Source organism: Puma concolor, chromosome A2, assembly GCF_028749965.1.
Source record: "Puma concolor isolate L17-30 chromosome A2, mPumCon1.1.hap2, whole genome shotgun sequence".
Lineage (NCBI taxonomy): Eukaryota > Metazoa > Chordata > Mammalia > Carnivora > Felidae > Puma > Puma concolor.
Window position 1 is genome coordinate 75,290,479 of NC_141668.1, and position 26,592 is coordinate 75,317,070.

The window sequence follows — 26,592 nt, forward strand, 5'->3', positions numbered from 1 at the left end:
AAGGATATTCATTAATAGTCATTTTGGAAAGGGTTTAAAGTTGGTAAACTCGCTCAATCTGTTTCTCTGAAAATGCTTTTTGTTTTTATTTCACCCTACACTGAATAATAATCAAGTTTGGTATATTATTCTAAATTAATACTTACTTCCTCTCAGGATCTTGAATATATTATTCTGTTATTCTGTGATATCTATTGCTGGTAATGAGGAGCCTACTGTCAGTTTATTTTGCAGTTCCTATATAGATAATCACACACTATTTTACAAAGTTTCATATTCTTTTATTCCACACATCCCTCAAAACAGTGCTACTTAAATTTTTTTTAGACGAGGGAGGGTTTACACAGTTTTGTGAGTATCTGATGGCAGAAGTCACTCCTACATTCCCTTCCATACAAAATCAAAAGATTCAGAGATCCCTTGAAGTCTATCTTTGAATACTATTATGAATCTCTGCCTAAAACTGCCCTAAAACAAGAGAGTCCTCAATAAATAGATGTTAAACTAATTAATTAATGGATGCAAGTCTGGATGAGTGAAGCAATGAATCCTGAGTAATCGCAGGAAATGCCATTCTTTCCAACATTCTTGTCAGTTATTCCTGTTAACATTTCTGAGAAGGATTCTTTCTTTGCCCATTAATGTGAATGTTATCATTTGAATAGAAAAATGGAACAAATATCACTTCTTAGAGATACATTTCTACTTTAAAATATTTTGATTATTAATATAAAATAGATATGAAAAAGATATAAAAGGTTAAAAAAAGCCAAGGTTTGCTTTTTAAAGTTTCCAAAGCATTTCTATATATATTGTTTTAATTCATTGATCATCAAATAAACCCAGTGAACTAAGAATTGCTGTCTTCATTTTTTGCAGCTGAGGCAACCAAAGCTGGAAAATAATTTGAGCCACTTGCTTAAAGTTATACAAACAGATAGCTGGATTCAACTCAGATTTTCATTCTGTTCTCTGATTTCTTTTTGCCTGCTCTTTACTTTTCATCCTTCATTCTCCTTGCCACAGAATGGCCAGATACCAGTGTTAAGCATATGTGTACCTCAGCAAGGGCAGCCATAATAAGAGGGAGGGCATCCCCAAGCCTCCACAGTGGAGCTTCAGCCCTGAGAAGCCCTTGAGTGTGTGCCACATGGACTAAAGAGAAAAGGGAGAAAGGCCTGAGCTATTCTCCAGAACCATGCTGTGTGCTACAAAACACTGGATGATAAACATCCACAGAGACTTTTCCCACCCACAAGATGACCTTGAATATGACCTCTTCCTCCAACCCTAACCTTTCCTCCCAAGGCCTATTACTGGAGTCCTTTCCATTAGACCTATTGTTCTCTCTTCCTTACTTTGTACCGCCCTTTATTTTTTTAATATATTGTCAACTTGGCTAACATACAGTGTGTATAGTATGTTCTTGGTTTTGGGAGTAGGTTCCTGTGGTTTAATGCTTACATACAACACCCAGTGCTCATCCCAACAAGTGCCCTCCACTGCACTGCCCTTTATTTTTTATTTTTAAAAAAAAATTTTTTTTTCAACGTTTATTTATTTTTGGGACAGAGAGAGACAGAGCATGAACGGGGGAGGGGCAGAGAGAGAGGGAGACACAGAATCGGAAACAGGCTCCAGGCTCCGAGCCATCAGCCCAGAGCCCGACGCGGGGCTCGAACTCACGGACCGCGAGATCGTGACCTGGCTGAAGTCGGACGCTTAACCGACTGCGCCACCCAGGCGCCCCTCACTGCACTGCCCTTTAAAATTTAGCAGGCATCAGTTACAATTCTTTCAAACATTCATCCATAGTGCTTTCCTCTAGTGGCTGGTAGGAGTGCAAACTGGTACAACTGTTCAAGGAAACTGGCAGTATCTGCTAAAGTTAAAGATACACACGTCCTACCACCCAGAACTTCCCCTCGTACATACTATAGATCTAAGTGAAATGTGTGTATGCATTTACCAAGATAGGTGTAAAATGTTTACTATCAGCTTTATTCATAACATCCCTGAACTAGAAACTATTAAAACACCTACCAACAGTAGAACAATAAACAGATTGTAGTGTATTCACCCAATGGGATACCATACAGCAATGAGAATGGACAAACTGCAACAATACAGATGAATTTTACAAACATGAAAGCAGCTAGGCACAAAAGGACATACACTGTATGATTTCATTCAAATTTAGTATAAAACAGGTATAATTCATCTCTGTTGATAGAAGTCAGGATAGTAGCTACCCTTGGAGGGAGTAGAAATTGGAAGGGAGACAAATGAGGCTTCTGGGGTCCCAGAGATATTCTTTCTTTGCTTTGGGTACTGGTTATATGAGATCATTCACTTGTAAACTGTACAATTATGATATTTGTACTTCTCTATATGTATATTATAAATCAAGTAAGTTAAAATATTAACCTTTACCCATACTAGACAATTTAAATATACACGTCCAAGACTTAGATACAGTATACAAATGTATATACTAGTTATATGCTTGTCCATTATGGATGGATTTCAAGGCCCTAATCCATTCCCCTAAAAAAGTCAAAGTAAGTCACTAGCTGAAACCAGAGCTGTGACTTTAACTTGTTCATTTCATGAAATATTATATTAGCGGCCTCCCACCAAACCACACCAAGATCAGTAAAGGAATTATGTAAATACAATAGCCAGCCCTGATGAAACAGCAATTATATATCTTAGCAGCTGTGTACTTCTGTTCATGTTAGATAATTAGCCAGAAAATTGTTTGCATAATTATTTTATGGAGCATTTGGTGATTTAACCATTTAACTCTGAAGACTTATCCAGAAGTCATTAAGCCATTTAAAGTGGTAGAGATCACAGTTGGTGCTATTTCAGCACACAAAACAAAACCCAAATGGCTTCAGAATTCCATGGATCTCTTCTGTGTAACCAATCATTGCAGTTGGCAGGTCCAAGATGGCTTTTGCTTTTTAAATTTTATTATTTTCTCTCTAAAGGACATATGCGTCAACTCTTTTAAAATGATACACAACCAAAATGAGTTCTTGGGCCTGCCACTGCTCTTTCTGATTAGATGAAAGTGTACATGAATCACTGCCTTGGTTATTAAATCCATGTGCTTCGTTCCCTATTTGTGAATAGGAAACACTGAAAAAGAGAAATCAAGAGAGGTTGCAAAGGGAGGCAAAAGGAGAGAAGGGAAAACTGACCCTGGAGATAGGTTTTAAAAATAGTTCTTGGGGCACATGGGTGGCTCAGTCAGTTGAGCGTTGGATTCTTGATTTTGGCTCAGATCATGATCCCAGGGTCATGGGATTGAGCCCCGCATCAGCATGGAGCCTGCTTATGATTCTCTCCCTCCCTCTCTCCCTTCCTCCCTCTCTCCCTCCCTCTCTCCCTTCCTCCCTCTTTCCCTCCCTCTCTCTCCCTCTGTCCCTGTCCTCCACTCATGCTGTCTCTAAAAAAAAGTACTTCTGGTCCACCAAAAGTGTAGCCAACCTTATAACATTTTGGGAACTGTTCTGCACACTATTAATGTCACAGTAACAATATATTTGGTGATATGAAGCTTCAATAGGGAGTATTTCCTCTCCTTCCCCCCACCACCCTGGTTTTTTTGGTCAAGATGGGAGTGTTGGTTTACCTGAATAACTTGCTTCTGTATACCTGGCAAGATATTAAACTAAGTCATTGATGGAGGCATGCTGCCTTATTATAGCATTGAGCTTGGGGTCCAAATACTTGCAATTTCTAACTAGTTCCTCTCATAATGTGTAACTTCTCAAAGCCTCAGTCCTTGCTTCTGAAATGGGAATACTGGAGTCAATTAAAGTGGTGCTTAGAGTTCAAATTGGAATCAAACTGCATATGCTCATATCTCAGCCCTGCCCTTACTAGCTCTATAAACTTGAGCTTGTCATCATTTAAACTCTCTCCAGTTCTGGATAATTTTAACAGAGCCTTCTCTCACATGGTGGCTAAGTATTAGATGAGTTACTGCATGTATGTGAACCACTTAGAACTGCCAGGTACAGAAAAAGCACTTTGTAAGTGAATTCCGTTATTATTTTTACTTCTAATTGTTGTTTGGCAGAATGAAATAATATTGTATATATGAAAAGTGCTACTAAAACCATAAATCCTAGAAAAAATGACTCCCACAGCCATGACATTTCCTAAGAATAACCCACTCACTATTCTCCAGGGAACAAGTCAGAAGAAACTCAAAATCAAAATTTACTAAGCACAAGTTCAGGTTAGTACTCCCTAGGGAAGGAAACCCAACTGCATGACTGTGAGCAATTAATTAAGTCTTCTCAGAGAACCCACCTCAAGCGTAGCTCATCTGGAAGATAGTGACTGAAAAGTTAAGCCCAGAAAAAAAGAATAAATGATGGGCAACTATTGCTCACGAGACAGAGTCTGGCGTTTTTAAAACTACCCCTTGAGAGTTACTGCTAATGGGTACGGGAGTTTCCTTTTTGGGGTGATATAAAGATTCTAAAATTGATTGTAGTGATGGTTGCACAACTCTGAATATGCTACTACTCAACTGTACACTTTAATTGGGCAGAATGTATGGCATGTGGACTACGTCTCAATAAACCTGTTACATGGGGAGAATACCCAACTCCTCCTTGTATTTCAACTCATATCATGGATTTGTTAAAAGAGACAGAGAGACAGAGAGAAATATGAATGCATTTGGCTTCCCCTGGAATGGAGTGTGGCTGCCAGTGCCACGGCTGGGCTCAGCAGTTGCAGTCTGGGCCATCGAAATGACCAAGGCAGGTACTGCAGACCGTGGCAGCCTCAAATCCCCAGTAGATCCTGGGCGGACAGAAAAGAATGCCAATTTCTTTCTTTAAAAAACGTCCCCCATCTGTTTCTAAATAATAAAGTAGGATCTGAAAGGAAAAGGCCAACCCCACAGGTGAGTTCTGTCAGACAGAATGGTGGACTCTCCCAAGGGTGACTCAGAGAGAGAGGAGCAGGGTGAGCACCCATGGTGAGAAGACGTGCCATCAGGGCAGGGACTCCTCCTGGACAGGTGTCTGCAGAGCTGAAGGGACAGCTCTCAAGCTGTCTGCATTGTCATAGGGTCTTCTGAGGGAGAGAGAGACTGAGCTCTCACATGGTGGCTTCTTGCCCTTCTGACAGGCTGCCAACTGGTCACCACTTCAGTTCAGAAGTGGGGCTCAAAGCTTAGGCCCCTGCCAGAAGCAAAAGTTAACAATTTCCAAAGTAAACAATACGAAGGCATCATAAAGAGATCCACAGACATGAAAAAACAAAAGCTCCGCAAAAAGCTCCCAGAACAAACCACCAGACTGCAGTCTCAGGGATGGGAGGAAGATGGTATAAGAGGTTCTCTGGGGACTGGCAGGGGGCCAGTTTGTCCCAGTGCCAGCTTGGAGGACTGTGTGGAAGAGTTCTCTCCCAGAGTAAGTGGAAGGAATTGTTAAACACGAAGTGAGTTTCAGAGACACCCGGAGAGAACAAGTCCGGTCTTGAGGAATCCAGGCCCTGTCACGGGGCTGCTTCAATGCCTTAAAGTGCACCCTTCTTACACATGGCTTTGTGGGGAGAAGAACTTTAATAGTATGCCTTTGTTATTTTTAGCCAAAGGTTACAAGAAGTAGCAAGTTCCAAACTATTTTTAAAGGTGAAACTACTGGGTAGAAGTTTGAGGAGAAACACAATATTTAAATGGTCTCAAAGTATCTCCCCAAAAGGTTGGTATTATTACAAAGAGAACAATAGCATCACAGTTAGGATGGTATAATAGGACAAGTTGACATCAGATCCTTTCTGGTACCAAACACTGAGAAAAAGCTAACATATCTTCTATAGTATTCCTGCCAATTATGTACAACCTGAAAATAGTTATAAGGAAACATTAGACAAATCCAAATTAAGGGCCATTCTACAAAATCAGTGGCCTATATACTCTTCAAAAATGTCAAAGTACTAACAGACCAGGAAAGAAAGAGGAAGAGTTCAAGATTAAAGAAAACTAAAGAGACCAAAGACAATGCCTGCTTCTGGATTGAATTCCTTTGTCAGAAAGGACAAATGATGGTATTTGAATAAAGTCTAAGCATTACATAATTGTGTAGTAACAGTGTTAATTTCATGATCATAATAATTTTACTGTGTTTGTGTAAGAAAATGCCCTTGTTTTTAGAAAGAACACTGAAGTATGTGGGGGCAGAGAGGCTTCGTATCTGCAACTTGTTCTCAAATGATTTTAGAAAATAGTAATGATAATCACATATAATTAGATAATAAAACAACTGCACAAAATGTTAACACTTGAGGAATTTGTGTGAAAGGTACATTAGATCCTTTGTACTATCATTGTACCCCTTGTGAGTTTGAAATATTTCAAAATAAGCAGTTTTTAAAATACATTGAATTTACCAGGAGAAAAAAATGAAATAAATCCTCCATGGCCCTGCTGAACTGAGTTTTGTCTGTAGACTCCAAACGGAGGATGCAGATTTGGATAAAGTGCTTCTCATGGAGGCTCCACAGGCTGCACTGTATTCCTGGTGGAGCCCTGGAATTCCAGAGAAGTCTTTTCCAGGAGGCTGCTCTGTGGATTGCTAAACTCATCCCTTCCCCCAAAGGGAGCCAAATGGTTTTAATGGTTAGGAGAATGTGAAACACTCCCTTGACACTCAACATTTGGAAATAATATCTAATGTGATAGAGAGGCCGGGGACCTTGTCCAAGGAAATTATTTCCCATCCTCCCTCTGTGTGAGGCATCGAAGGGCTGTTGTTTTGGATTATTAAGAATAATTAGATGCAGATGAGAACTTGAATTACAAAGCTATAGACTCCTGAAATATTTTCTTACTGTATCTCAGCTACCTCCTCCTCCTCCTTGTCCAATTTTCTTTTTGTCTGTTTTATGTTTATGAGTTCATTAAATGCTATCCCCAAGACACTATAGAAAGAACCTAAGGACTTTGTAATTCATCATTTGCCAAATGCTTTTAGGAACGTCAATATAACATTTTCCTTCCACCCGCTGCCCTCACCCCCTGCAAGTTGTATTTTTAACTGGTAAAAGGAATAAAACGGAAAGGAAGGGAATATATTTCACAAGTGATTTACACCAGTATCTCATTTAAGCCTCTCATAGTCTTAGAAGGTAGGTGAAAACATTCATCAACCAATGGAAATGGAAACCATTTAGCCTCAGAGAGGGTAAGAAGAGACTAACACCACACAAATGATAAGGAACAGAGCAGGGATTCAATAGCCAGCTTTGTTTAACTGAGGCCTATGCTGTTTCCACTTCACTGTTTAATACCAAGAAAATCTGACTTGGTCATTTCTCTTTAAAAACAGCATTTTTTTTTCTAATTCTAGGGCAATCATATACTAAAAACATGGGAAATGTAGAGAACATAGAAAACAACAGTAAAAAAAATCTAGCATTATTACTCACAGTTAATCTACATGGTTTGGAAATCAAGGCTAATTAAAAATAGCACTACATTTATCAACAATTTGTATTAACAATCTAAATCTGATATTGGGTATCTTTGCTCTTTTAAGTAAATCAAATTTCAGAAAAATATGCATTTTACATAACGCAGACTGAAACTTTCCTTTTTAGTTATGAGATCTCCTCCATCTGGCAGGGATATGAAAACATCAACTTTCTGAACAAAGAAGTTGGACTACATGATCTGAAAGAACCCCTTTACCTCTAAGGGGACTTAACAAGGGTTGTGTTTATGTATATATGTTTCACCTTTGCTGTTAACCTGGCTTTCTAACTGGATAGTCACAGTGTTTCTATATCTAAGGCAGTATTGGAAACGTCTACCCAATGACAAAAAGACATTTTGAATATGACACCAATCCATCAGTCCTTTCTAAATCTGTCTGAACAGCATACACAGTGGTTAAGAAAATGTGCTTCAGAGTCAGACACTCCTGCAATCCAGTTTGAGTTCTACCACTTTATAGTTGTAAAATGCTGGGCAAGTTATTAAATCTCTCTAGGTCTCCTTCTCTCTTCCATAAAATGGAGGTAATCAGAAAGAATAACTGAAGGTAATTCAATGAGAAAATGTATATATATAGGGCTTGGTATAGTTCCCAACACACAGGAAGTACCTAGCAAATATTTCCTATTATCAATAAATGCTGAGATTAAGGTGAGTAGGTAGCATCCCAAAGTGAAATAAGTGTCACTTCTGAAGTAAGATAGGAAGAGGTCAAATTCTGGCATGGTTTTCCTACTTACAAGCTATGTGGTCTTTGTCAAATAAAAGACTTTATGTGCTTCAGTTTCATCATGTGTCAAATATGATAATAGTGACTCAAATCCAGGTCAGTTTGACTCACAAGCTCATGGTTTCAACTACTACACTGCAGTGGTAAAACTGACTCCTGCAGGGTTGATGTTTGTGTAGCACTCCGTAGTGAAAGTGATACCTAGATTAATTCAGTATCAGCAGACATGGTATTGACAGAAGTAGTAGTCATTGTTGTAGTCACAATCTTATTCACCATCACCATCATTCAGTGGTATAGGATCGTATTGAGAAATGAGTGATTGAGGTTGAACAAACTGACAGGATCCAGCTGGCCACAACCACTCCAGCTCCGGTTTTCCACCCATTTATTGAAGAAAACATTGGGGGAGAGTAGGATCATAGGTTTGTTTCTGTGTAGCCACCCCCCAAGGAGAAGTGACTGAAAACCATTTGAAATCTACCTTTCAAATTCTGAAACTGATGAAATCCTTTAGGATACCCTGGTTCTGAGCCACTTAACTTCTCTGACCCTGTTTTCCTACATCCCCAACTCCTGGCAGGGGCCACTTCCCCCTGTGTACCCTGAATACCTAGGACAGTGCTTGACCCTAGAATAAGGATGTATGTCTGTGCTTGAATACTGAAGAAACAGGGGAAAATAGATCCCCACCAATGCATCTACCCTCTTACTATTAATCAAAAACACTGAGCAGAGGTCACTCACCAGCTCTATTCTTGCAGCTCCTCACAGAGTAGAGAATGCCAAGGTTGTTCCACACCATTAGGTATAGACGAAATTGGCCAATAAATCTGAAAATGATGCAAAAACGCAGAATCTCTGAATTCCCATGGGAAAGCCAGCTCAGCCTCCCTCCTGTGCTCACAGGACTGGAACGTGATATCCATGAGGAGGCATTTAGCTTGACCATGTTGGTGAAGCCTAGCCCCCTCAAATGTTTCTCCATGCTGCCCAACAGACAACCACTGGGGATATTTTTTAGCACCAATGGTCTCATGGTAGCCCCTGGTTTTGTGCCTGTGTATCACATTATCCCTTTCTCCTCAACTCATATCATTATCGTCATCATCATCACTATCCATTGCCTTTATTAAGGACCCATCTTTGGGCATTGGGATGTCTACACAGTTGATCAGCTCCATTCCTGCTCTAACATGATACAAAAATGCTTCCCACACATCCCAGTCCCCAGGTGTCTTCACCACCTGTTTTATCTGGTTACACACACACACACACACACACACACACACACACACACACACACCACTCACTCACAACTCACTATTTTCAACCAAGAGGTAGAGAGCTAGTTAATATACAAACGTCACCAGAGATTGGGAGCCCATTGAAGCCATTTCAGTCCAGATTCTCCTGTCAATTCTTTGGGGTTGGGGGATTTAGAAGCAGACACTTGGAATATGTTAGGTTGGAAGGGGGAAGGCTGAGTGAGATAAAGGTCTGGAACAAGGAGCAGGCCTAGAATACACCACTGTGGGAGGACTTGGGGGAAGGCAAGTGTCTTCAAAGTCACACTTTATGCAGACCCAGCCTGCTGCTGCCCCCAAGATATTTGGAATAGGACCCAGATAGTCATCCCCCAAACTGGGCTCAAATGGAAAAGACACTGAAAATGAAGTCAATGTGAGTGACAGCATTTCTTCAGGCAAAATCTTCCACACCAGATGGGAGAATGTGTGTCGCCATTAGCAGAGGCCAAAATTTCTCAGGGCCACATAGAATCAAGGCTTGGGTATGGCTATGGAGGGACAGTTCTCAGAGTCTTAACCTATAGGTCTGTCCACACTTCACAGTGTACTTAGAGACAGCCCCAAAGGAGGTGCAGTCCAAAAGGGCTCCTCCTGCTGGCTGAACTTCACACACCCAACACCTTGCAGTAGCACCAGGACTGGAAAGGTAGGGAAAAGCAAAATTGGTGAGGAGAAAATATCTTTATTCTTGTAGGAAGAAAGATTTTCTGTTGAACTGCTCTTAGGGTGTCAGCAATCTCGTTATTGATTTCCCCTGGCAAAGACTTAGGTCACAAGGCTATTGTTTCTAATGCAGCCAGCCTCATGGTCCTCTCAGATCACCTTCATCTGGGTGGATGGCAGTGCCATCTTAACCCTGATTTCCTGATGGCATATTTCCTGTCCTTGCTCTTGTGTGAAATAATAGTTCTCTTTTTGGCTGGGTTTCCAAGAAGCCGGAAATGCTGCTGTCTGACTTCTTGAACTAACGAGTTCACTATTGGGACAGCATAACTAAAAACTGGTGCTTGGGATATCTTGGCTCACTCTCGAAGGGTGTTGTTTATGAGACTGCCTTAAACAGTGATCAGAGAAAGACAGCAGAAGAGCTATAAAAAGAACTACGAATAGTCATTGGGGTGGAGGGATGGAAAAAACTTTAATCTTACTGAGGAGTCCCTAAACAACATTACTGAACTTCAAAAGTGCAAAGACACTTAAAGAGGTTGTTGTTTTAAAGTCCAAGGAAAACCAAACAGAAACTAATATGGGAAAGTGTTTGAATGAAGAGGTGCTGTACCTGACTTGCAGGAATGTCTTTCAAGGTCCCAAAGATAGGGAGAGTGGGAATTGCTCTTTTTAAGATTTTAGAAATTTTCATCTTGCTGTTCTTGTAAAGGGAAAGCAAGTCTGTCCTTGAGAGAACTTGTAAGACAGCCTTCTCTTTAAAAAAATGCTCTGAAAACAGTTAAGTGCCACAAAACTTTGAAAGAACTGAGATCAACTTGGTGTTTGACAAAGCTAATATAAGAATGGTAATCAATCCCTTGGCAATGGAAATTTTAAATTTAAAATAAGCTTCAACAAAGCCTTTGAACCTTCAAACATTTTATCCTTAAGAAATTAATGGGTCCCTGAAGAAGTCACATTTCCTTTTCTGTTTCTGTAATATATACTTCAATTACATTAATCAACAATGCAGCAAAATAACTGACACCAACCAACTTCCAAGTCGCATTTCCAAAAGCTCCTTTTCTTCAGCAGAGACTTGGCATTTGAAGATAGCTAATTGAGGTTTATATAAGCATGAATAAATATTTGGTGAAACTGGATTTTCCCATCCGTTGTCACCTTTGCTCACCCCAGAATGGTTTCCCATCCTTTTTTCCCTTTTGCTGTCATTTCTGTTGAGTGTGATAAACTAACTTACTGAAAGAGATATTATGTTAAAATCTTCCTTCTGCAGTATCTGTAAAACACTCATCAGATGTGTCTCTCTCTTTTTTTTTTTTAACTTATTGGCAAGTTGGCTAACATACAGTGTAGTCTTGGCTTCAGGAGTAGATTCCCGTGATTCATCACTTACATACAACACCCAGTGCTCACCCCAACAAGTGTCCTCCTCAATGCCCATCACCCACCTCTCCCACCCCCTCAACCACCACCCCAGTCAACTCTCAGTTTGTTCTCTGTATTTAAGAGTTTCTTATGGTTTGCCTCCCTCTCTGTTTATAACTTACTTTTCCTTCCCTTCACCTATGGTCTTCTGTTAAGTTTCTCAAATTCCACATATTAGTGAAATCATATGATGTCTTTCTCTGACTTATTTCACTTAGCATAATACTCTCCAGTTCCATCCACGTTGTTGCAAATGGCAAGATTTCATTCTTTTTCGTAGCCAAGTAGTATTCCATTATATATCTATACCACCAGATGTGTCTCCTTTTAAAGCAAATAGAATTTGTGAGACATTTTGTTTTTCCCCACTGAAAAATCAGCTGACATTTTCCGAGTTCCCTGTGCTTTCCTCTGCTCTGGACAAAACAAAACACCAAGTTTCATGACAGTCATCTTTTTGGATGTGATGTTCCTTGAAAATTGCTTTTCCCCACCTACCCTCAAGTCTATCCCTAGTAGAGTTTTGGCTTCATAACTTTCCTCAAAGAAAGTGACTCCAAGGGCCCTGTTTTTCCATTTTGGTGTTCTCTTTCTTCTCTAAGAAATAGAAACCTTAAAAACAAAAGTCTCTAAGTATTAGTTCTACTAGTGTAGTATTTTATACATATACACACACACAAAAGAACTTTAATTTTCCATGTGGGTATATGCCTCTCTATTTGGGAATAATCACTATCTTCCATCTTCCAGTGGAAGGTCATTTCTCCTTTTTGCTAACTACCTGTAAGAAAACAGCTCCTGACACTGTGCATGCTGCAAAGACAGTCAGCCTTGCTTTGGAGTTTTTTCAGCCACTGTTGGACATTTCCACATCTACCACCTCCTCTCTCAAGTCATGGATACTGAGTTCATTTTACTAAGACCCGGGCCTTATCCATCGTTTTCAAAAACAATCTGATAAATTGGCCCTTCCTAAGGTGAATTACCTCTCTCAGGGACTTCTGAATTTTAATGGGAAACCTCCTGAGGGAAAAAAAAATTAGTTTCTAAGGTGGAATTAGCTTCATAGGGCAGTATAAGAGATTTTTTAATAGGTCATGGAATAAGTTAGACCCTTGAGTCATATCAACTCAGCAGCTTAAACTCATATTCACAGGCTGGTTTATCCTTTATAAAAATAATTATGGATTATCAACTATTTCAGAAGTTCTATTATTCACAGTTCAATACACTATGAGAGAATTCCACATAACAGATCTGATGCATGGTTGATACTTCAATGGTTACTCATTTTGTTTTTAATCTTCTAGTCACTGAAGAACAAATTGGAACGTGGAACCACACAAACAAATCAGCTGTACATGTGGTTGGATTTTTCACTTTCCCCATGGGTGTTTTTGTCGAATAGCTAAAGAGACATGGAAATCTGCAATTTAGTTGTCACTGTTGAGAGATCTCTCTATGGTCTTATCTTGCTATTCTTTGCTTCACTGGAATCAAGAGACTTGAGTCTCTTCCCTCTTGTTCCTAGGGAGGGAGAAGGGCTTTTCATGTGATCTTTTATTTCAAGCCTAAAATACCACTTTTGTTGTTACATACCTGTGTTTTGGTTACTTTATATATAGAATATATATATATATATATATATAATGGCAATACATGTAAACAGACCAAGCTGGATAAGACTATTTGCCTACAAAATTGCAGGCAAAGAGAAACTGTTCTGATGCAAATCTGCACTGGAATTGGAAACTGGAATTCAACTGAAGGCCTCTATGTGCAGAGGTAGGTTCAGACCATCCCCAGAATTTGCCTATCAGGGAAGGAAATACTGCACATTCAGCTACCTAACTTGGCCACAAGCAAAGCTCAACACTTCCAGAATCTCTGGGAAAATGAGATGGTACATATTCTTAGCAGGAGCTGACAATTAAGCAGAGTGAACAATCATACGAGGCAGGGGAGAGGGTGTTCATGCTGCTTAGCCACATGCCTCAGGTGCCGGGAGTGTGAGGCCAAGGGCCAAATGCTTTCAACCACCCAAGAAGCCGGGGATCCTGAAATCTGTAACCCTATGGCATGTTATTCTGTTTGTTATCATAGAGACTGCCCTATTCCTTCCAACTATTTCCTCTGGCATGATAAGGATTTTGTGAGGTGCCAGGGGAGATATAATTCATTAGAATCAAGTAATGATTTGTAATATTTAAACTATTCCATTAAACCAGGAAGCAGGTCAGAAACTAACCTTTAAATACAGCCAAGGGAGAAAGTCAGCCCAGCAGCTTAAAATATATATCTTTTGCAGGAAGCAAGGAGCATATAATTAGCTGTAATTTCTGCAACTGCAGTCAGGAAGCTTTATTTTTTGGCTGATAGGCAGTGTTATCTCCTGATGGCCTGGGAAACCAAATCCTAGGGTTACAATCCTGGCTCCTGCATGGACCCTTGTGGGTGGCTTCTGGGGTGAAATGGCAAAGGAGCAAAAGAAAGGAATGGGCAGGGTGGGGTCAGGAGCTGGAGAAATTACAGCAAAGGATCTGGGTGATAGCCACTCTGATTCTTCTGCAAGGAGTCTGAATTTTGTGAATTATATTTAAACATATTCTGATTTCCAATGCAATCATTACCCTAAGATATTTCTAAGGCTTAATATATTGGGTAAAAGCTATACTTTTTGGCTCCTGCTGGTAGTTGTGGAAAAGTTAAATGTGCTACTGTTAGAGGATCACTTTTATTTTTGATGGTTTCCACAAGGATAGATTTTTTTTTCCAGTGGGCAAGTCTCAGCCTAGTAGAGGCATTAAAAATTAGTAAAGGTGGAAATGCTTTGAAACATTTGATCTCTTCTCAAGGAAGCTGAGCAGAGGGGCGGGGAGTCCCTCAGGAAGCCTTGCTGTGTGGAAGCATATACACCAACAATGAGATTTTCTTCAATACCTCCTATGGCCTTGTTTCTCCCTTCTAAGTCAGGGAAAAAATTCCAGCTCTCCTCTCTGACATTTGATGTAAATCTGAAGTCTCAGGGGAGGCCATGGAGGCTCAGATAGGGGGCAACAGAGCAAAAACAGCAACATGGCAGTAAATAAATCTGACTTTTGTCCATTCTGGCTAATCCTGGTTTGGTTTGCTGGGAAGTGAGTGCCGTTGCTTTTGTTTTTCTGTAAATTGTCAAATCCTGCCAACCTTGCCCTCTGAACCAGATCAACCAATGAATCATCCAACAAATACTTGAACTAACAGTAATCTACCCTGTCCTTAACCAAAGAACCAGTGACAGTAACTGTCATTAAAAAAAATTATATCATTTATATAACATATCTCCCAGTTATTTATCAAGGTTCTGCAGTGTATTAAACCTCTTTTCTAATTATTTATAAAAAGAATTCTGCAGTCCACGTGGGAAAGAAGAGATGTAATTTTAAATGATTTAAATCTCTAAGAATAGTGTAGGCTTAGGGTAGCACCAGAAAAGCCCTAAATACCATTTCTCTCTTCTGCTTCCTGGGACGAGCTCCTTTTGATGGGGATCACGTTCAGATGTGTATCGTACTTATATTCCCCAGATAACACATCTTGAATTACAAACTCAAGCATCTTCTGGATACCAAGAAAGAAAGGATAAAGCAATAAGGTGAACAAACACTCATTAGATGAGAAATGGAAAAGCAAGGGCGCATCTTTCCAGGGACCTCCATTGCCAGCATTTATCCTACAACACCCAAGTATACAAATAATTGCCTCCGATCTCTGATGTGGTCAGATAAATCTGCTCACAACCCCTCAGAAACAGCTGAGACTGCTTCTCAGAGGGCTCCCATTTCTTCCACAGCAGCTGCTCGTCTGCGCATCTAGAATGTAACAGTTCTGTCCTGTCCTCCAGAGTACAGCGGCATTGTCTCAGCTATGAATAAATCATTAACCTTATTTTATTAATAAGGCAAAGCTAACAATACTTCCAACCTGGCCCTGCTCTTCCTTTCCAGCAGTGCCTCAGAAATGAGAGGCACACTGTTCTTCCCGTGCATGTGGGGAAGGGCTGTAAGCTTCCAGGATGCAGCTTGCAAGATCTGGGGGAAAAGCATAAGCCAGCTGTGGAGAGATGAAGCCTAACTCTAAAGGCTCAGAGGTCTGCAACTGAAGAGAGAGAGTTGCTTTAAAGAGAGACAGTTACCCTGGGACATCCACTGCTTCCCTGGGACCATGGGAGGGGAGGGAGCTCTTCAGTGTCATGGGGGAGAGTTTGAGGAAGGAGGCAGAGCAGAGGAACAACTTACCTCAGTGTTGTTTTTATAAATAATTGAATTTTTTGCATTTTTGCTTAATAAGTAATATTTTAGTATCATAACCCTGTCTTAATACAACTTCAAATTGTCTCCACACCCTGAAACAGGTGAAACTAGACTCTAGGCTTTGTTTTTAAAAAGTCTGTCAATTTATAAAGGACCTTGCTATGTCATCAGTTCAGTTATACTGTTTACTATATTTCTTATTGTACACAGGCCTCTTTTGGAGACAAATGATAGAAATCTCACTTACTAAATTTAAGCAAAGAGAGAGAGAGAGAGAGAGAGAGAGAGAGAGAGAGAAGCTGTTGACTTAGGTAATGAAAACTTAAAGAGGTGGCACAGATGTTAAGCATGGGCTAAATCCAGGAGTTCAAAGAATGTCATCAGATTGTTCTCTTTCTTTAGACTCCATTTTCAGGCAGACTCTCCCTCATGGTGACCACCATTGGGAGACTGTTGAGGTTTTTGGACACACAGCTGCCCTCTGGACTAGCAGAGAAAAGGACTTTAATACTTGACATTTCCATGTGAGCTCTGATAAGGAGCTCAATCTTGGAAACTTCTCAGAACCCCCAAACTGCTCTTCCTCAAGTCTCCTCCCTCAGCAAATAACCCACACCCTGACCTAGGGCCCCACCACAATCCTTAGAGCCATTCTTGGTTCCTCATTACTTTATTGCCATTCCAAACCATCAGCAAGTCCTATCAGATCTTCAAAATGTTTATGGGCCAAACTGCCTGTCACCATTTCTGTCACTACCACCTTCTGAGTCACAAATATCTCTTATATGGACCAGTGAGGAAGTCAAAAGGTAGTGACCTGTCTCTTTACCGACACTCTTGACCCACTAAAATCCATTGTCCATGCTTAGCTATAATGATAGTTTTCAAAACCATGTCCTCATCTTCTTAAAATGTTCTAGATTTATTTTCTCACTGTTCTGAAGGCTACAATTCTGAAATCAAGATGTTGATAAGGTTGCTTCTTTCTGGAAACTCTATTTCGCATCTCTCTCCTGGCTTCTCAAGGATAACAGCCGTCCTTAATGCTCCTAGGTTTGGAGTGCATCATTCCAATCTCTTCCTGACTCCATCATCACATAGATTTCTCTCTGTGTCTCTGTGTCCAATCTCCCCCCTATTAGAACACCAGTCATTAAATTAGGGCCCACATAAGCCAGTATGACCTCATCTCAGCTTGATTACATCTATAAAGATCCTATTGCCGACTAAGGTCACATTCACAGGCACCAGGGGCTAAGATGGAGAATATCTTTGGGGAGACACAATTCAACAGTATACCCTCTAGCCTCCTTAAAATTCACATCTGTCCCATAAGCAAAATACATTTTCTTCCTCCCCAAATCCTTAGAAGTCTTAACCTATTCTAACATCTACTCTAAATCTAAAATCCCATCTAAATGTAATCTACTCAAAAAGTCCCAATCTCGTCCCCTAAATCAACTCAATCAGATAGAGATGACACTCTGGGCATGGTCCATACTGGAGCCATATTACTCTCCATCTGTGGATCTGTGAAACTTAGAAAGCAAGTTATCTGCTTCCAAATTACAATGGTGGGACACTTTAGGTATTCCCATTCCAAAGGGTGGAAATTGGGAGGAAAAAAAGGAAACAGTTTCCAAATAAGCCGGAAAGCCTGAAGGAAAAATTCCAATAGGTTTCAAGGGCCAGGCTTCCTTGGAAATGAGACTGAAGGGAGGTTAGCATGTACTGAAAGGAGAAAATGAAACATATCTGAAAACAAACTACTAATTTTTACATGTTGCTGAGGATGAAACCTGAGGAAGGTCCCTTGGACTGGCTTCAGCTAAACCTACAGCTGCAAATACTCTGGCAGCCCCAGAGCTGCCCTCAAGGCCAGCAGAAGGTAAGGAAAGAGAAAGTCCTGCAGCAGGTAAACTGTTTATACTTGAGATTAGGGGATAAGCAAGGCTGACTTCATAGGTGTGCAACCTGTATCATTCACAAGGCCCCACACTTAGAAGGGCCCCCAAATTGGCTGAATGTTCTTCTGTAAGCATCTTGAAATTTAAGAATTTCAAATAATAAGATACTTGAATGATGATCCCCACATTCTTTTTTTACACTGCCCCCCCAAATTGTGTAGCTGGTCCAGTGTAATCACTGCCCCCACACTTTCTTATGACAATTTTTTTTAATACAGAAGAGGAAAAAGTGAAATCAGATTATTGACACAATTATTTCTGAGATTAAGGTAATTTTTCATTTTCTTCTTTTTGATTAATGAACATGCCTTACTCTTATAAGAAAAAAAAATCAATTTTGTAAATATTGAGGGGCACCTGGGTGGCTCAGTTGGTTGAGCATCTGACTCTTGATTTCGGCTCAGGTCATGATCCCAGGGTTGTGGGATCCACATCAGGCTTCATGTTGAGTGTGGGGCCTTCTCAGGATTCATTCTCTCTCACTCTCTCTCTCTCTCCCTCCCTCTCCCTCTGCCCATCTCCCCTGCTTGCACTTGTTTTCTCTCTCTAAAGAAAAAAAATGTAATTATTGATATGGAAATACCACAGAAATAAATTTTCTTCTAAAGTATCTTTTCCATCTTGAGTTCAACTAGAATGAGTCCTATAAGCCTTGTTTTCCATGCAGAGTTCATTGGGAAGAAGTCACCTGTTGGAAGGAAGTTGTGCCAGGCAAGAAAACTCCCCTTGGAGACATCAGATGCATGGAGGCTCCAAGAAAGTTATGCCTGCAAGATCCTCAAGCTGTCTCCACATAGTGTTCTCTGAAGAAAGGAAAGATAAACATACCTCCAAACACTTGCAACCTGTTTCTTTATGAAGACCTAACCACTGAATTGTCTCTGTCCCAAATTGCAAAAGTGTTGTAAAAGAAAATCATATACCTCTGCCAATGGGCCTTGCTACATGCTTTTAAGTCCAGTATCAGCTGGGCCCAGTGCTCTGCAGCATACCAGATCCCTTTATTTGGAAACAGTTACCATTTTCCACAGCACATGCCAAACTTAACTCTGCCCTTCTCCACCTTGAGTAAATAATCATTCTTCTAACTACCCCAAGAAAATGAAGAGCATTCTGCATGAATTGCACAGCCTCTCCTTCAAGTTTTTCTTTACTTTAAAATGTTTCCCTCTCCTCTGGCTCCTACATCTTAACTTCCAAATAAATAAGGTTCTGTTTCTCTTTTCATATAATAACATAATGCCATCCTTACCTAAAGTACATTTTCAGTATAAGAAACCCAAGGTCACCTTCAATTCTTTGCCACATGTCTGCAGGATTAAAGAAAAAAATCCCTATTCATCTGTGGCTATCTTTTCATCCTTTGGGGATAACTGATGCTTATATATATGCAAGTTAACATGCTTTAATCTATTTATGAATTAGCTGTTTTTTTTGTTTTTTTTTTTTAATTTTTTTTTCAACGTTTATTTATTTTGGGGACAGAGAGAGACAGAGCATGAACGGGGGAGGGGCAGAGAGAGAGGGAGACACAGAATCGGAAACAGGCTCCAGGCTCCGAGCCATCAGCCCAGAGCCTGACGCGGGGCTCGAACTCACAGACCGTGAGATCGTGACCTGGCTGAAGTCAGACGCTTAACCGACTGCGCCACCCAGGCGCCCCTGAATTAGCTGTTTTTGTCTAAGCGCAGAGCTCACTTTCCCTATTTTTTTGTCACTGGTGTTACTCTGGCTGTCTATGGCAGCCAGTCTCTAGGATGGCCCTCAATGAACCACACCTCTCAGTACTCACAGCATTGTGTGGTAAGTCTTTAAATCTGGGCTGACGCTGTCATTTGCTTTAAACAACAGAATATGATGACAGTAACACTGTGCCAGCTAGGTCTAAGACTTCAAGAGACTTAGTAGCTTTTGCTTTTGATCTCTTGGGATTCAGATATCAGAAGCCCATTTAAAGAGGCTCAAGCTAGCAGCACAGTGAGATGAACATGGAGATAGAAAGATGTCTCAGCCTTCCAGCCAACCCTGCCAATGTCTGAGATGAATGGAGTCATCTTGGATGATCCAGTCCAAGTCACCTTCTCTCACCACATGAGAGACTGAGAGAAGAACTGCCCAGCTGAGCCCAGTCAACTAACAGAATTGTAAGAGATAATAAAATTGTTGTTTTAAGTTCCTAAATTTTGGGATGGTTTTGCTAATCTGTAGAAAATAACTGCTCTTTTTAGCAACCTCCTCCAGGTAGCTAGCTTCTCAACACTCCCATCACCTATTACTTAGTCTATGCCAGGTAGCCATAAGCAGTCCACATACTGAATAAATGAATTCCAAGTGGATGGAATTCCAAAATATATCTTTGCTTATACAGCTTGAATTACTTTTGAGAAGCTCCTTTTCAACATTTTAAGGCCCAACCCTGGGCTGCCATTCAAACATTCACCAATGATCTTAAAATTTTGGCAGTTGTATTTTGCCTGACATTTCTGTGGGCATCATTTATATTTACACTATTTCAGTACGGATATAGTCATTGTCTAAAACATATAACATCGTTTACAATTAATGTGTTATGATTGCTGTGAATGCCTCATCTGATACTGAAGTAATTCATAAATGATAGGATGTAACCATTCTCCTATGGTTTAGGCTGTTCTATAAGCATATTATTTCTAGCAATGTGTTGCAGGCTTTTGAAAGTAATAATCTACAGTGCATGCCAGGGGAAAATGCCAATTTGAAGGCTTGAAAGAAAAATGTAACAAACTACCATATTTGTTAGCATTTTGAGATACCAAAATCTTAGTGAAATTTCAAATACCATCCATTTCATCAGGCCTCTACATACCAATAGACTAACATTATAAATCAGAATTTGCAGGTTCTTGCCTGAATATTAGGAATATCTAGGGAGTCTGCAGTAAGGATCTCACGTCCACTCTAGCAGACATTCCTACTTCTCCACCATGTTTCCCCAGGCATCTAATGGCACTCTGCCATAATCTCCCAGAACAGATGTTTCTCCTCAGCTGAGGCACCAGAACCCTCTACATGCCAAACCATTCAGTGTTCTGTTTCATTTCACATTCTGTTAAGTAGATACGTAGCTATGCTCCTTGGGCATAAAATTTTTAAAATTTTTCCTAAAACAAATTTCTAAATTTTCCTCACTGCTTCCTTACTTACCAAAGAACTCCCATTTAAATTCATTAGGCATCAGAGAAGATTCATCTTCAAGGACACAAAGTGACCGACACCATTCTGTTCTCGGGACTGCTCCCTACCCCCATCACCCTGAAGTTCCATTACCAGATCACACTTTTCAAGCCTCCTCTTTCCTTCAGAATAGGTTCTCCCTCTTCCGAAACAATCTTCTGGCAGAGCTACCCTACCAGCTCAGAAATGCCCAGTGGGCCTGAATCAAAATCATATGCCAACTTAGGTTCAGAGGAAGCCTCCCACTGCAAAAACATGGTAAATAACTGCATGAGACACTGAAGACCCAAAATGTAGGCTTAGTTCACCAACATTCCCCTAGGGGGAATGCAGAAGCATGGAAGAGGGAGACTAGAGGCTAGATGTATTCCCAACTTACTCACTCACTTGTTGGATAACTCAGGCAAGTTAGTGAACTCCTCTCAGTCTCAGTTCCTCAATGATACCAGTGATATCAGCCCATAACTTGGTCTAGGGATTAAGCAGACATAGTTTTCCTTCTTTATGTGCAGATAACACCCATTCTGGAGAGAGATGTAGACTTTGATGAACCACAGCAGGTTCCCTTCTCAGCAAAGCACATGATGTAATGATGTAGCAAGAACAGGTGGGTAGACTAGGCCTTAGAAGATAGGCATGCAAACAGCAAAGCAACAAAATGCAAGTGCAGGACAGAGAACTGTGGCTTTCTTTGGTAAGACAAGGTACATGAAAAAGAAACATTCCATGGAAGATATCAAAAATAACTTCTCCTGAACTTCCTAGGGGGCTATGATAGGAGTTTTTTTTCTGGGGGGGGGGGGCTGGGATTAAGATGGAAAAAAAATTATTCCCTTGGATGGTATGAACTGAAGGTATCCTCTCAAGACCAAAGTCCGGTTTGTCTTCCTAAGACCAGATGGGCTCTATCTAATAAAAACAGCAACTATTATATGGAGCATTTATTACATGCCAGATGCTGAGCTAAGCATTTTACATGTATTAATGTATTAAGTGTAGTACATTTAATCATGACATCAACCCCCTAATATTACCATTGTCATTCCCATTTTAATGACGAGAAACCTGAAGTATCAAAGGATAAGCATCTTGCCCAAGATCCATAGCTGGTGAGGTGCAGAAGTAGGATTGAAATTTAAATGATCTGGGCAATCCACACACACGAACCATGAGCACTGTTTCCTGTTAGTGATGTTCTACCCTCACCTCTGAACTCTGATTCCATCCACAGCATCCAGATCCCATATTTCTTCCCCACAGAAACTTATACCTGACATCACCTACCTGCACTCCATCTCCTTCACCAAAACAGCACATTTACAGTCATGTGTGCAGTTTGTATTATCTTCTGACTGATGTCTGGTTCTCCTGACAGACTGTGAGCTTCTTGAGAGGAGGGATTAAATGTTATTGGTTGTCTTTGTATCTCCAGTAGCCAGCACTGGGCTCAAAAATATTTGTTGAATGAATAAAAGAATTATTTATTTATTTATTTATTTTTTTTTTTAAATTTTTTTTTTTCAACGTTTATTTATTTTTGGGACAGAGAGAGACAGAGCATGAACAGGGGAGGGGCAGAGAGAGAGGGAGACACAGAATCGGAAACAGGCTCCAGGCTCTGAGCCATCAGCCCAGAGCCCGACGCGGGGCTCAAACTCACGGACCGCGAGATCGTGACCTGGCTGAAGTCGGACGCTTAACCGACTGCGCCACCCAGGCGCCCCTAAAAGAATTATTTAAATGAATAATCCAGACAAGAGCACTTAAATCATGTGGCTACAAAGTTTCTCAACCCCCGCACTCATGACATTTTGACCTGGATAACTCTTTGTTGTGGGGGATTGGCCTGTGCATTATAGGATGTTTAGCCACATCCCTTGCCTCTACCCACCATATGCCAGTAGCACCCTCCCAGTTGAGACAATCAAAAACATTTCCAGACATGTCAAAATCCTCCTCTATTGAGAACCACTGTTTGGTATTAAGTCCCCACAGACTGAATGACCCCTATCACAGCTCTGACCAGCAGTTACTGTCCCTAGATTTCTTGAGATTATAAAATATGCTATGTGGAAACATTAAACCTAATATAGGTATAATGTTTAGGAAAGCTTCATGCACATAGCAAGCACTACTGTAATTTTTAGTTATTAGTGCTCTTTTTGTTACTATCATCATAACAGGAAAGGTAACAGAGCAGGGTTGAAGGGAATGGTGTTGTGGACAACTAAAGATTTAGGGAGAGAGTCTCCTGATTTTAGATAATCAAAACCGGGACTCCGCTGTATAAGGTCCAGTTGTCAGTGACCAACTCCAGTAGCCATGGCCAGCAGTAGGAGCTTTGTAAATACAGTCAAAACAGGAGTCTTGTCCAGGCAGCAAATAAAATCATCCGGAAAAAATTAATTGCTCTCACTGAGTTTCTATTAAAAAGCCATTCTGAGTATGTGATAACTATCCTATTCTTGTAATTAATCCTTTTCACTGTAGTCTCGGGTGTCTCCTGCCTTGATGCAATGGAGCCACTGGGCTTACTGAAGAACACATCTCATGTCAAACAGGCTGTGGCGTGAGAAAGAAAAAATAGGTCTGCATGAGAGCAGGAAAAAAGTTCAGGAGGAAGTGCAAAAGGCCCAAACTGTAAAAAGAATCATCTGTTTTGTTGCCCAATTTCTCATAATGAGTCAACAAGTAGGCACATCTTTTCTGATGACTGAGTAAAAAACAGTAAGTCATAGAAACTGAAGTGCTAACACCTATGTGCAGTAAACACTGGGACTCATTCCAGAAACAACCACAAAGGACTTTCAGGTGACATGGAGACACTAAGATGCTACGGTACTCGCTGAGACAGACTGTGAACTGCTAGGCAAAATCCAAGACTGACAGACAGTCAGGGTTCAATGGCATCAGATACTTTAAACCAAGAAATGTTAAAAATTCAGGGAACAAGAGAACATAGGGCTCGCAAAGAGATTTTGCTACTCTCATTAAAAGCATCGTGTCAGCTTGGTAATGCTTACAGACTTAGGAAGGCCACATTGGGGTTTCATAGGTCAGAGCTGTGAAGAAATCCACTCACAGCAGTGAAAGGACCACTTTTTTTAATATGCCCACTTAACTTGCCTGTGTCTCAGTTTCTGAAATCACAGCTGTGTTACATATGGTTTTACCTTTTTTGCATATGATACTTATTTTCATTTAGAGAGGTGGGTATTATTGTCCTTAATTAATAGGTAAAATTGAGGGTCTCAGAGGCTAAGTTATTTGTCTCAAGTCCCATAAATAGACATAGGTACAACAGGCTATTTCAAGTCCTATACTCTTTCTAAAATCCTGCTGAAAACCAGAGACTGGCTTTCTGAGGCCTCTTTCAGCTCCAAAATTCCATGACTTTATGGGTTCTCTATTTTTGAAAGCATATCTGGTCCTTAATGTTTTCCTTCCTTCATCCTGGAAGGGGTTTAAATTATCAGAGGCAGAGAGGCTCTGTTTCTCCCTACCACTGCTTGTTCCTTTTTGGTTCCAACCAGTTTAGAAGACCTGGAGATGGGCCCAAATGCCTGTTCCAGATGAAAGTATAGATTGAAAAGCTTGCCTCAGAGAAAAGTGCCACAGAGGGTAAGTTAGCTGTGCGAAAGGACAATCTAGATTGACATCAAAAGAGGCCAGAGCTGACTAGAGACAGTCTAGACCTTGTGGCCTTTTATGGGTGAATGGGGAGAACAATCTGAGTTTGCAAGCTCAATGAGATGATACTCCCTTCAGAACAGCTGGAAAGAGGCCACCCCAGTATCTTCCACATCCAACCAGTCCTTCACACACAAGCCAGATGAGCTCCCAAAAAAATACACCATGTTGCTTCCTGGCTGAAACAACCCCATGGGGTTTTGGCAACTTTTAACAAAATCCAAAATCCCTAGCACAGCCTCTAAGCTCCTCCAGAAACGTATTCCTTGTTCTTTCTCCAGCACTAACTTCTCCCATGTGCCTTATATTCAGATTGTATTGGAATTCTTGCTCTTCTTCCAACAAGGTATTGGCTGCTGACTGTTGGTTCCTCTCCATCATGTGAAATGCCCCTAGCCAGCAAGATCCAGACCAAAGTCATCTCCTGTGTGAGCACTTTGAGTACTTGGATTCTACTTATGGAAAGATCAACTACTTTGGATTATCATTCTATTTCTTTCTCTCCACCCTTAGTCCATATCTTGTTTGTGTTATCATGTCGCTGAGCTTGAAGGAGGTGCTCAATAAGTCTATGAGTAAATGCAAAAGTGATAGAAAGAGTTGATCAAATGAAGTAAGAAGAAATCAGAGCATACTCTCTGATTGTACCTTGTCTTCTTTGCCTCTGTCCTCAACCCTCTATTTTGGTATTGCTTCATTTGTATTAGAATGAATAATATTGGTCGACTTATATTAGAATTTATTAATTACTTTAGGTTCCCTATGAATGAGGGACTATCAAGTCTATCTACAAAGCCCCTTGCACACAGCAAGTAATCAGGAAACGGTTTTGGTTTGTTTTTTTAATTTTTTTAATGTTTACTTATTTTTGAGAGGGCGGGTGCAGAGAGGGAGACACAGAATTGGAAGCAGGCTTCGGGCTCTGAACTGTCAGCACAGAACCCAACATGGGGCAAGAACCCAAAAACTGTGAGATCATGGCCTGAGCCGAAGTCGGACGCTCAACCAACTGAGCCACCCAGGTGCCCCTCAAGAAACTGCTTTTTCCTTTAAAACTCTAAATGAGGATTCCAGAATCACAATAATTGTAATGTCTGGCACCCACGTCATGCCCTTCCAAGTGTCCATCAACAAAGTGCTGCATTCTGCAATCTAACAACCTCTCCTCCCTTAATTTTCTCCTCCTAACCTAAAGTGAACGTTCAGGGATGGTTTCTTAAACTGAGAAGCTCTGTGTCCAGTCTCTAGAAGTTCAACCTCTAAATGATTTCCAAAGGGATCACTTGTCACTGGGGATAAGACATAACCCCCTAAGACATAAGACAATGGTCTTGATCCCTACCATGCTAGGACCTTTTCCTCCCTTACAGGCTGCACTTTCCCATGGCAGCTTTCTGGAATTAATTCCTTGACTTTTACTTTTCTGCCCTTGATACAGGATTAGACAATGCACACTCAAAGCTAGGCTAGCTGAGGAAGAACACAAATGATGAGATTTATGCATTAAATACGAAGCAGGGTATATTCTGACAGGCTGGAAAAGAACCATGGAGAGTGATGGGTCCAATGTGCACAAACATTGCACATTACTCAGCAGGAACCTTCATATTCCATGCAGCCTATGTGCACAGTTAGGTACATTACTAGGCAGACATGAACGTGAAATGTTATTTTCAGAGAGCACAATTTGCTTCCTTTATTTAAAGAAAAGTATATATGGAGTAATCAAATAGAACTGTGTTTGAGTTCAGGCTCCACAATTTTC

The 26,592-nt window shown here is 40.6% G+C and overlaps 1 protein-coding gene across 2 annotated transcripts in view; it reads right to left on the bottom strand.

Annotated features, from left to right (window-relative positions):
• The window catches only part of LOC147583271 (uncharacterized), a 461,332-nt gene that overhangs the window by 401,470 nt on the left and 33,270 nt on the right, over window positions 1-26,592 (bottom strand). Inside the window, exon 1 of one of the 2 annotated variants that reach the window (XR_015247591.1) lies at window positions 9,006-9,486. The exons of the other annotated variant lie outside the window; for it this stretch is intronic. The gene's annotated coding sequence lies outside the window, so the exon portion shown is untranslated. Of the gene's footprint in view, window positions 1-9,005; window positions 9,487-26,592 lie in introns of those variants that run through there. 2 annotated transcript variants of the gene reach the window in all.